Source organism: Mytilus californianus, unplaced genomic scaffold, assembly GCF_021869535.1.
Source record: "Mytilus californianus isolate M0D057914Y unplaced genomic scaffold, xbMytCali1.0.p SCAF_19, whole genome shotgun sequence".
Classification (NCBI taxonomy): domain Eukaryota; kingdom Metazoa; phylum Mollusca; class Bivalvia; order Mytilida; family Mytilidae; genus Mytilus; species Mytilus californianus.
The window spans coordinates 3,978,966-3,991,149 of record NW_026262667.1 but is presented as its reverse complement, the minus strand read 5'-3'; positions in this window follow the sequence as shown (position 1 = coordinate 3,991,149).

Sequence of the window (12,184 nt, the reverse complement as noted above, 5' to 3'; positions counted from 1 at the left end):
TTACACTCCCTCTCTCTCTCTCTTTCTCTATTTTTGTGTTTTAATTTGTTTTTACTTAACTAAAATGTCTTAAATGTTTCAAATATTTTTTAGTTATTTAATCTGTTAATGTTGGAACTAATACATAATATATTAGTCCCAGGTTCATGCTCCTATATCCTTACGATTTTACATGGACATGTTGTCAGCACTTGAGATCGTTTGAAAGGAGCAAGAACACATCAATTAAGTAAAATAAAGTAGAAATTAGAATAAATTGAATCAAATAAAATAATCTTAACACTGGAGAAAGAAGAAACAAGTTCGTTCTCCAAATGACGGTGGTTTCACTTGCGGACAAAAACAAGTCGACAGGACAAAGGTGCTTAAATTGACTCTAGCGAAGGCATGCTAATAGATACTCAAATATTCAGACAACAGGAATTCACTTGTAAACTTGTGTCAATTTTGGTTTGGAGAACGAGTTGTCTGTTCCAGCGAAGTAGAATAACTATATGGTCTGAATACTCATATGGTCCGGTCCGTTAATAATCAAACGAGTGAATACTCATTTGGTCCGACCATGTGCGTATGATCGGACCAAATTGGTATACGCATATGGTCATGACCATACGCGTTTGGTCCAAATACTCATATGGTCCGGAACAGGTATACATTTGTTCGGTTTTCCCCCCTTACCCTTTTCGTTGGAAACAGGTAATCCAAAATTTGTTTTTAATTGTACAAAAATAAAACATTTCATTATATTACCATCATGACTTTTGTTACTCTTACTTTTTTTAATTTTATTACAATTCTTGTTTGCATAGTGTTTAACCAAGGTTTCTTTATGCATGAAGGTAGATTAATACATCATCTTCTTTATACAGGTACAATATTACAGCTTTGTGTTTCCATATACAATTGTATGAGTCAAAGTGTAATCAGAGTTATGCAATTAATACATGTAATGTTTAGTCTATATATAAGGTATTTAAATGACTAAGGATACACTAATTAATTTTTCATACAACTGTTAAGGTTTAAATTCTAAGGGGAAACGGAAACAAAACTCTGTTACATTTACTGTCTGCAAGACACACAATTTACTGAAAAAGATGAATCCTTTATTAGAAACCATTATGGGGGAGAATGCATTTCTACTAATTTTGCCTCTAATCAAAATTTTCTTTGCAAATAATCTTGAATATAAAATAAATAGAACAAAGAAAGATGAACACGGAAATTTCCTAGGTGTTGACATTATTGAAGGAGAAAATATATTGATAAAATAATGACTCACCTACTTTCTATAATAAAATTAATGAAAATAAAGAAACTTTTAACTAGCAACAAATTATTCTGACTGGAGATTTTAGCTTAGTCTTAGATCAGGCATTAGATGCTTGCAACTATCTAAATATTAATAATCTTTGAACTTATTGAAACTTATGATCTAATCGTTCCCTTTCGAGAATTGTACACAGATAAGGAACGATATACATGGAGAAAAATTACTCCTCTGAAGCAAGCTAGCTTGATTTTTTTTTCTTGAATCTTGGAGTATCCATCAAAATATGAAAGAAGTTAAATATCAAACAGCTATTGATCTGATCATTCACCAATAGTTTACACTTTAAAATAAGTGATTTCAATATTGGGGAGGGTCTGTCGATATTAAAAAAAAATTACTTTATGATATAGAATATACTGAAACTGTCAAAGAAAGTATAAAACAAATTAAGGATCAATATGCTACTCTAGTACACAAAAAAGTAAAATAACAAAAATATCAAACTCCAAGGGAGATTCAAAACGGAAAGTCCTTGATAAAAAAAAAAAAAAAATCAAAAGCTCAAACACATCTAACGAATGGAAAACAACATAGAGACACACTACGTCAAGTGGATTGCTTAGTTCTCAATTTGAAATACATGTAAATGATCAACTGTTTTAGAAACATTAATGCCCGAAATTAAGGGTAAAACAATTGCCTTTGCATCATATAAAAAGAAGGAAAAAAATTTGGAAAATGTTTCGGTAAATGAAATTCAAAATAAGAAGAAAATATACAAACCACAGAAACTCTTGAAATCTTAATAAAAAAGAAATTTGAATTTTAAAGGAGATGGTTCGGTAAAGGCTTATTTTGGCCTAAAATATAAAGTATACCTGATGAAAGATTTTTGCTTTTTTTTTAACACTTAAGTGTCTTCTGCAATCGTTTCAATTATGTAATGTAAAAGTATTGAACTGATTTGGTCATTAAAGACGCCTGAGTTCAAGCTTAGATATAAAAAAATCTATCATATATGCCACAAAACGTCACTTTTCAGATAATTTTTGTCTAAAATGGAAGTGGCCGCATTTGTATTCAGTCTCAACCTTTATATGTGTAGGACTCTCATCCATGGCGGGTTCCAGATCTATGGCAGATTTCAAATATATGGTAAATTTGACGACATGCCATCCCAAATCTTAATTTTTAGATTCCAAATCTTAAATATAGCTGAAATTGATGTAGATTATAAGTAATAAAAAGTCTATGACAGATTTTTTTTTCCAAATCTCAAGAACAATTAATTGCTATATTATAGTACAGGTAGTTGCTGTGATAAAGCTGACTAAAGGCAACACCAGAAACACAGACGAGGACAAGAAAACCAAGAAGGAGCTTTACTTTTCTCTTACAACACAACAGACAAATCTTCTTATAGATTCATAAATGCTGTGAGGTTTTCTATGGAGTGATTTTTTTTCAACAGGTCAATAAGTTTCTCCTTTGGAAGACATTCTCTATGTGGAGTGGCTTAGTCGTTACTTTTTTGTACAAATGAGTAGAATTTGAATTGAAACAAAAAGTTTACTAGATATTTTCATACCATTCTATCATGTAACTTTTCATTCAAAAACTTGATATTTTTTTTAGTAACCCAATTAAGGATTTTTTTCTTTTAATTTGCAAATAGACAGTACCTTTGCATAGTCCCTCCGAAACAAGATATTACGTTATTAAATTGTGATATTATAGTTTACCCTTTTTCCCGGAAATTGCGCAATTTCAAAATATGCCATAGATTAGGAGAAAACAAAAAAACTACCATAGATTTATGATTTGTATGGCGTTTGTGACGTTATATTTGCCATAGATTTGAAATCTGTCATAGATATGGAACCCACCATAGATTTGAGTCCTACATATATGTTATATATAATCATCAAATACAACATTTATTTAAATGTAAAGACTGAACACAAGTGCGGCCACTTCCATTTTAGACAAATAATGTCTAAAAATAAGCACAAATGCTAACATTGTGAAGATTTCAGTAATTTTGTATGAATTAATGATGCTAGTACCTGATGCATGTGCATTGTAATGTTAAAAACAGACCATATTTGTTTAATACAATTATTCTTCTTTCCAATAAATAGCTAAAAGTAAAAAAACAATTTTTGAAATGCTATATTTTGGGGCCAAAAAGGGGCTTGTTGTTGATAGATTTCGTAAAATTTGTTGTACGCTCAATCAACTACGGGTATGATATTGGTGAAATGTATATATCTCAAGAAGGGGAATAATCACTTGTATACAAAATAGATAAACCAAGATAATACATCAAAAAATGGCGACCTATAGTCTTTTAAACACAATATACAAACTTGGGTCTAGCTGTATTGCAGAGCGATTGAAGTCTGTCTTGTCACTTCTTATTAATAATGATAAAACAGGGTTTATTCCTGGAAGTTATACTCGTGAAAATACTAGATTAATCTTTGATATTTTATTGTATACAAAAGGAAATGGCATACCTGGTATTCTCCTCCATATTGATTTCAAAAGGTGTGTGACACAGTTTCTAAGAGTAAACCTAAAAGCGTATTGATCTGATTCAATTTTGGACCATATATTAAACATTGGATCAATACCTTTTATGCTAATATTTGCAATAACACAAAATTGCCATCGCTCAGATTTTTTTTTAGATTCAGAGAGGCTGTAAGCAAGGGGATCCCTTGTCACCATATATATTTTTTTCTTTATGCAGAGAAACATGGTATACTTGTACGAAATAATGACCAAATTAAAGGAATCACTATAGTCGATTCAGAGTATCTCATTTCACAGTACGCAGATGATACTTATCGTATACTTGATGGATCACCAGAGTCTTTCGATGCATCTCTCCGTACTCTAAACAAATATGCAGGTTTATCAGGCCTTAATATAGATTTACAAAAGACCAAGGTTGTTTGGATTGGGGAAAAAAAGTTCAGCCAAGAAACTATGTTTGTAAAGCGAGGATTGGAGTGAGGTTCCAGCAGATTTAAATTTCTTGTGATGAATTCCTCCATGGATCTAAATGAAATTTTAAATTTAAACTATGATCCCAAGATGAAAGAAATCGATTTACTATAAAAACTTGGACAACCAAAAACCCTCAAAAACAACAGTAATGAAAACACTCTTAATATCAAAATTAAACCATTTATTACTATCAATAACTAGTCCAAATAATACAAAGCTTAAAAATGTTACTGACAAAATATTTTCCTTTGTCTGGAATAACAAACGAGATGACTCTTTATCCAAACCACACTATGCAGGTCTAAAAATGATTAACATTGAAATCTACATAAAAGGTTTAAAACGAATCTGGATAAGAATTAATAGAAACATTCAAAACATGTGAAACTATTCCTCTGTTCAGAAAATTTTGGGAAAAAATACAATTGCTTGATCCCTATAAAAAGCTGAAAAATCAATTTTGGAAAGAAGTATTTGCTGCTTGGAATGATCTTCAAAATAAAGAAGATAAATCTCAAAACGACACATGCAATATATGGAATAATGATGAAATAAAGATTTGTAATCAATCTTTTTTAAATAAAGATTTGTAATCAATCTTTTTTAAATAAAGATTGGACTAACAAAATGGGGGGGGGGGGGGGGGGTGATTAATGATTTATTAGTTGAATGTTGAATTTCGTGACTTTTGATAACTTTAAAAATGTATACAATATCAAAATCAATTTCCTTACATATCAAGTCTTCATTTCTGCAATACAAAAGTATGCAGAAGAACATAACATATGTCCAAATGATTTGGTGAGAGGAAACAGTCCAGTTTTGCCTTCAGTTATAAAAATCTTATATAAATCCCCGAGAGGTTCAAATGATATGTATAATATTTGAAATAGTGAAACGTCAAACCTAAAACAAATATGTGAAAAAAAAATGGTTCTTACTTTTAAAATACAAACTACAATTGGTAAATATCCATGTATACCCTTTCATGTTACCAAGAATTCAAAACTGCAGTGGTTTTAATACATAATAATACATCGACCTTCATGCACGAATGAACTTCTTTTCAAATAAAAGTGAAAGATACAAAAAAGTGCAGTTTTTAGGCTTTGAGGGCCGAAACAACAGAACATATATTCTGGAATTGTCCGTGCATATCAAGATTATGGAAAGACCTTAATTCTGGATATTTGAAAAATTAGAAATAGAACTAACTGTAAATAGAGATTTGGTTTTATTTGGTATTCTTACGAAAACCGATAAAAGTGACATAAGAAACTTTATAACTGTGTTAACATAATTCTATACTTATAGAATCAACTTATCATTGGAATAAACCAATATTATTGCGCTTAACAATTTTTTAAAAGAAAAATAATTAAGAGAAAAATGTGTATTTTATAAAAATAAAAGACTTAGTAGAACTGAGGGTTGCTGGAACCCCTGGTCTCGTTTATTGTTATAACAACAAAGATAAACAATAGACACCATATGTTGTATGAATTCAAAATATGTACAATATATCCAAGTAACCTTTGTCTTGCAATTATATTCTGCAATGTATCAAACTATTGTAGTAGTATTTACTTATTATTACTTTCTGAAATTAATCAACCGACGGTTGTCTATCAAACCGTTGTATATATTTTGTCATGTATTATATCATACATAAAATGTGTAACTTACTTTTATGTTCCTGTGCAAATGAAACAAATATGAAGATATTCGTTATAAAAAATAATCTGGCTCTGATCTTCTCTTAAATTTTTCTATGATGTCTCAGTTTAAAAAATATCTATAAAATTTCTTTAAAAACAGATCTTGAATGAAAATAGATGGGAGATACAGAAAGAGACAACCATCAATGTAAATCAACTGATAGACAGCACCGTATGCAGAGAAAACAAAACTGTAGTCATTTGAACATTTCACAGAAAAACAATGATTGAGCAAAGAAACTATAACTTGAACTGAGAATGAACTTATATGCATACTAAAGTCAATAGTTACTAGTCCAATGTCGGTGTTGTTGTATTGCCGTTGCAATACAAACAAACAAACGCATTATGATATGACGAATTGCAATGAATTCCGATACAATAAACCGCATACCTGTCACAATGAAACCATTTTTTGCATCTTTATCCTGTGGAAAAGCAAACATCCATCCAATGATGTCACCGATAGGTTGCATGGTTATCATCAATTCATCGACAATTTTGTGTGTTCTTCTTCGTAAATGTGTTTCTATAAATCCAGTTGTTGCAGATACAAAAGCAAGTAATTCCAAATCGTCCAGGGCTTGTTTGTTTAACTCTCCATGTACTTTACCTCTCAGTATTAGCCTCTTCCCTATTCATGTAAAGACAAAAAGTTTTATTCCATCGTTAGTCACGTAGCTTGACGTATAATAATCAGAGTGATTATAAGGATATTTCTTTTTTAATTCTCGTTATTCCTCTTGGATAAAAAAAATGCACCAAAAATACCATGATTTTCAAAATAAGTGGACAAATATTTGACCAAGTTTAATTCTATTCAATATATTGTAAACATATTATACAAAATTATGAATAACATATTAAATGGCAATACTTACACTAAGAGAGTTAAGAACTTTACACTGTTCATTGTGGAAACAAGTCATTTGGGAATTTTGAAAACACTTTAGTTGTACACAAATTAGATCTGACAATAGTTTATTAATATTTGAATACGGAGATAAAAAATGTCATCTTTGATTTGCTATACTGTTATACACTTTTTCAATACACAAACCTGTTTTCAAACATCGAATTCCATTCCCGTAGAACGGGGTTATACATTCGCAACAGGCGGCTTTGTCAAAGTAGACATACTTGGCGTTCACATGACAAGTATCAGCTTCTTCTACACATGCAGCAACACTCATAGAAACCCTAGATGTTGTGTCTGAAATATATCAAGTACACACTTTATTTATATAAAAGTTTAGAAAGGAATGTAACTCTTAGCATGGAAATATGGATTTATGTCATAATCATTTGATGTCTAATTCAGTGAAAGTTTCAAAGACTATATTAGACATTTATATTTAAGTATCTGTACAGTATATGAAATTGTCGTGACATAGGGGAATGAACCAAAAAGTCACTGTATTATAGTCTCTATAATTCGATAGTCAAAAAGTACTATAAATTCATAAGAGAACTTACTTTAGAAGATATTTGTCTGTTAGATTTATGATCTCCCGGACGAATAAAGGTTATACAAAATTGAATGTCGTAAATAGTATTATTATTGACCACGCCATCAACTCATCGCCATTACCTCAATAAAATATATAATAAAATCCTTGTTTCTGAATTAAAGAATTTTAACACGTTAACAGATCTTGTGCTGCAAATTCATAGACAAACTAAATATTTTCATTGGGCTATCATTCTAAACAGAAATAAAGGCAACAGTAGTATACCGCTGTTCAATAATCATAATTCGATTAAGCATAAACAAAACCGGGTAACAAACTGAGACCGAGGGAAAAACATCAACTATAAGAGGAAAACAACGGAACAACAGAAACACTGAACTACAACAAAAGCAAACGCCAACATACATATAAACGGACTATCTCATAACAACTGCCATATTCCTGACTTGGTACAAGACATTTTAAGAAAAAATGGTGGGTTGAACCTGGTTTTATGGCTAACCAAACCTCCCGCTTATATGGCAATGTTAAAATTACCGATAAAATGACAACACTACGTGACAGGAATGCAGTACAAACAAACGAAAGAACACTCAGCTCGGAAAAATACATACCTGTAGAAAACATATTTCAAACGGGAAAGCACATCCTCATTTTTCGGAGATGTTGTTTACCGAATCCGGAAATTTAGAAACGATCCTGGTAAACTTATCGATACTTTAAATATACTTATTCTAAAAGGTTACCAATTCAACACTGTAATAATATATTTGAATATTGTCTTCTTTGGTATTAATATTGATTTTGTTATCAGAAAATTAAAATCAAACTAAATATTATTGTTATATACATATACACATTCATGGCTCTACAATCTGTCAATACCTGTATCTTGGCATTGCACAAGGTCATGTTTTTCTGACTGTTTATGACGTCTTTACACTGAGTCCATTAGATGTTGGATGTGTACTGATTGATGATTTAGTCTTAGATGCATGCTTTTTTTATTTGTTGTTATTGGCTTTGAATTAGCTGTCAGTAACTGCGAGTAATCTCAGATTTGTACTAAGTGTCTTTTTGTTGAAGGGATGTATAAGTACCCGTCCACGTCCACTCTAGGTTTTTGTTAGATGTATTTCTATTTGTATCCAACTGATTTTTATAGTTTGTTCTTATGTTGTACTGTTACACCATTGTCCCACGCCTTCAAATAGTTTAATCCCGCCACATTCTGTATGTGTCTATCCCAAGTCAGGAGCCTGTAGTTCAGTGATTGCCGTTTGTTGCTGTGTTACATATTTGTTTTTCGTTCATTATTTTGTATATAAATTAGGTCGTTAGTTTTCTCGTTGAATTGTTTTACATTTTTCATTTCGGGGTCTGTTATAGCTGACTATGCGGTATGGGCTTTGCTCATTGTTGAAGGCCGTACGGTGACCTGTAGTTGTTAATGTCTGTGTCCTTTGGTCTCTTGCGAAGAGTTGTCTCATTAGCAATCATACCACTTCTTCTTTTTATAAATAAATAATACAATAATACATTACATACTGCAGAATAACAACGGACACCGCCCATGAATTTACGACAGAACACCAGGACACCACTAACGAAATATAAACTGCGCGCCACATGTATGGATCGACGTCGCAAAAAGTGATTATCTTTTGTGACGTTTATATTGTCATAGATAAATTTCTAAACATAAGATTTGTTTTAGGAACAGTTTATAGTCAGGTTCTCGCCAAGGCTTTAGTGAAAACGACATAACAACATCGGTCGAGATAACTTTAACAATAACCTAGAGGCTCTTAAGGTGGTACCTAACACTACAGGGAGATAACTCTGTAAAAATCAGCTAAACGTTTTAATTACGTTGTATTGTTAAGGAAATATTAAGCTTCTCAATGATCAAAATTAGTGTTTGTCAAACTGCTATATAACCAAAGAAATTTTTCTGATAAAGTGGTTGGTTCAAATTTTTTGAAATTTTTATATTTTTGTCAAAGGGTCAAAGTAAACATTTTGTCAAAATTTTATGAAAATTAAACGAGCCAAATTAATGTTAGTCAAGGTGTTGGGTACCACCTTAAGGACCTAGGACTATACATCTTCAACAATAGACACTCTCAAACATGGTAGATCTCTTTTATTGCTGATCATTTTCTCTGTGTACAGCTTCTCTCTATATAGTTTATCTTCAATAAATTTTGCCAAATAGGGTAAAAAGTGTCATTCAAGAGCCATTGCTCCTGTAGGAAAACAACTGACAATTTCGTATATCATAGACTATATAAAAATAAAGATGTGAGGTATGATTGTCAATGAGACAACGATCCACCAATGTTCAAATAAAGTGGATGTAAGCAATTATAGGCAACCGTCTTTTAAGGACACCAACTCCTATAAAGCGTTGACCAACGATTTTAGCAATTCGACTTTTTTGTAGATCTTGTCTTGTGGGTCATTTTTGCTATTTTAAATTTCTCTCTATCCGTTATAGTTTCAAAATAATAAGCATTCACACCAAACATTAATATATAAATTGTCATTTCAGGGCAACTACTCCTATATGGAGTCGACTGAATATTTCAGCCATGTTGACTTATTTTTATATCTTGTACGGTTAATATTTTTGGTGTTTCTAGTTGTTTATTATAGCTAAGGAGGAACACTCTGTACTCATCATGTTTATTATAGCTAAGGAGGAACACTCTGTACTATTCATGATCTTTCACGGGCCATCAATGAGGTTTCTGTGCACCTTAGTTCCTAAAGACATGAAATTGAGAGCTGATTAGTCTTTTAAACCTAGCTCCTATTGTATATGGTATTTTTGGTATTTTGTATTTTATGACGACCCCAATAGCGTCTCTAAAAAGGTCTGTGACTATTTTCTATAAGTTTTGCTTATTGCTGTTTCAAGGAATTGAATAATAATTCTTATCAATATAAATGATTAGGACCTAATTAAATTTGACAAATCCCTCAAATCATAATTTTTGTACTTTCGAAATGCAATTTTATGTATAGATGCATTAACAAAAATACAGAACTCCAATGAAAATTCAAAAAGGATGAAGTCTATAAAAACTGACAAAATCAAACGTTAAACTTGATCAACCAACGGATCGAAAGGAAAACAACTGTCATATTCCTGATTTTGTACAAAAATAAAAATGTATCATATTTTTTTAAAGAAAGGATATATGTGTTTGATGAAGATGGTGATATATTTCATGTTTGTACGTTTTTGATTTCTGACGAATAGCGTTGCGAATTAAAAAAATATATATACGCTTTGAAATATTGGCTTTTTAGTTCTAGTACATGTATTGAAAGGCATAACTCACTACTCACGATTTCTGCATTTGATCTTTCCGATAACTCTACCACATTTTTTAGTCTGTCTGTTTTCCCTATTATTCTCCTGGCAACATTTTTCGACTTCGCTTCTTTTTTCACCGATTTTCAAATGCGTTTTTAAACAATTACAGTTAATGTAGATGGCATTTTTAACATCAACATAGGGGCTTTTACCAAGGTAAACATCATTTGATCCTCGAACATTCCCCTTCACTTCCATTACAGAATAAATTCTATGAATATGTTCATCTATAAGCACTTTTACTGAAAGATACTTTCCTTCATCTAAAATCTGTTCTACTGTCAACTTATGCCAGCGGTTGTCATTCCACTTGTTGACCACTTCTGTGTCATCATAGGGTATTATAGAAGATTTTTTTTTATTATTCACACCATAAGTGAATATCAAATCACCATCTTCAATAGTTATAGTTACCATAAATTGATGCTGTTTGCTATTGTAGGAATCTAAATGCACTAACAGGCCGCTGCTCCTAAAATCAAGTCGAATCATAAATTCAAAGCTAAATATATCTTCAATGCAAACATCTTGTATACTATGAAATTCGGTCTCGATTGGTAAAATGAAACCATCTGTTTGTAAAGTCAAAATAAAAATACTGTACAACTTTAAAACAAGCCCATTCATTTTTGTGGCATTTCGTTGGAAACGATCCTACGCGAAGAGACACGCACATGCATTTATTGTAATATGCATTAACATTTATATTGTTTGTAAAGTGCGCATTTCAGGTTATCTGTTTATGAGATCAATCAAGCAGGATATGATGGTACAACATGAATAATAATTCCCTGGTGAAGATGACATTTTCTTTTAGACTTGATAATAAAGAGCAACTAAGTATCAATATTTCTGAAACAATACAAATATCACTTTATGATGTTTATAGTTGAATATTCAAAGTTAGATATGTTTTGTTTTAATATTTCACAAAAATTCACCAAATTGTACATTTTTATTTTTGAACTTTTACACTGATTTGACACTTCTTTGTATAATATAATTGATATAAATATTAAATGGAGATTTGAGATATTTGTCAATCAAAAGTTAGCAATAACCGACCTCCATATAGATGGCATTATACAGTACTGAACAATCAATCAAAAGCTAGCAATAACCGAACACAATTTAGATGGCATCATACAGTATTGAACAATAGATATGTCGCTATATAGTATGAAAAGCTTTAGATGGCATCATACAGTATTGAACAATAGACATGTTACTATATAGTATGCCAAGCTTTAGATGGCATCATACAGTATTGAACAATAGATATGTCGATATACAGTATGTCAAGCTTTAGATGGCATTATAC